Source organism: Cebus imitator, unplaced genomic scaffold, assembly GCF_001604975.1.
Source record: "Cebus imitator isolate Cc_AM_T3 unplaced genomic scaffold, Cebus_imitator-1.0 Scaffold499, whole genome shotgun sequence".
Taxonomy (NCBI): Eukaryota; Metazoa; Chordata; class Mammalia; order Primates; family Cebidae; genus Cebus; species Cebus imitator.
The window spans coordinates 867,950-868,751 of record NW_016107814.1 but is presented as its reverse complement, the minus strand read 5'-3'; the positions used below and the strand labels follow the sequence as shown (position 1 = coordinate 868,751).

Sequence of the window (802 nt, the reverse complement as noted above, 5' to 3'; positions counted from 1 at the left end):
TCTCAGTAGAGACTGTCAAAAATTGCCAGTGCCAACATATTTCAAGTCTTCATGGCGGGATATTGGAAAAAGTTTTCAATTAGCGATAATCACGCCTCAAATAAACCTCACTGGCTACAATACTGCCACTGTGCAAAGCTACCTTTTTCCCTTAATTTGTGACCAGTAAATGCCAATTCTTGAATTGCTGCTCAGTGCAAGTTCTCTTCTTTGGTAGTTCTCTGGTTATTCCCTTGAGTCTTTTTTTTTTTCTTTTTTATTTTTTTGGTGCCATGACTCAGATGGGTCTTTTCTCTTTTACTTTTTTCTTTTCTTTTCTTTTCTTTTTTTTTGAGATGGAGTCTCACTCTGTCGCCCAGGCGAAATCTTGGCTCACTGCAACCTCTGCCTCCCGGGTTCAAGCAATTCTCCTACCTCAGCCTCCTGAGTAGCTTTGACTACAGGCACTCACCACCACACCTGGCTAATTTTTTGTATTTTTAGTAGAGACGGGTTTTACCATGTTGGTGAGGCTGGTATCGATCTCCTGACCTCATGATCCACCCACCTCTGCCTCCTACAGTGCTGGGATTACAGGTGTGAGCCACTGTGCCCTGCCTCTTTTTTTTGTTTTAAAGAATGTTTTATTTTATTTTTTTGACAGAGTCATGCTCTGTCACCCAGTCTGGAGTATAGTGGTGCAATCATAGCTTGCTGCAGCCTTCAACTCCTGGGCTCAAGCAATCCTCCTGCCCAGGCCTCCTAGGTAGCTGGGACTACAAGTGTAAGCCACAGTGCCCAGCATCCTTGAGTTTTTTCTCCT

The 802-nt window shown here is 43.6% G+C and overlaps 1 non-coding gene across 1 annotated transcript; it reads right to left on the bottom strand.

The window, feature by feature from the left end:
• Nucleotides 1-140, bottom strand: LOC119468829. The gene has a single exon (XR_005197598.1). It is a non-coding gene; the product is annotated as a U4 spliceosomal RNA (small nuclear RNA).
• Between the last annotated feature and the right edge of the window lie 662 nt (nt 141-802).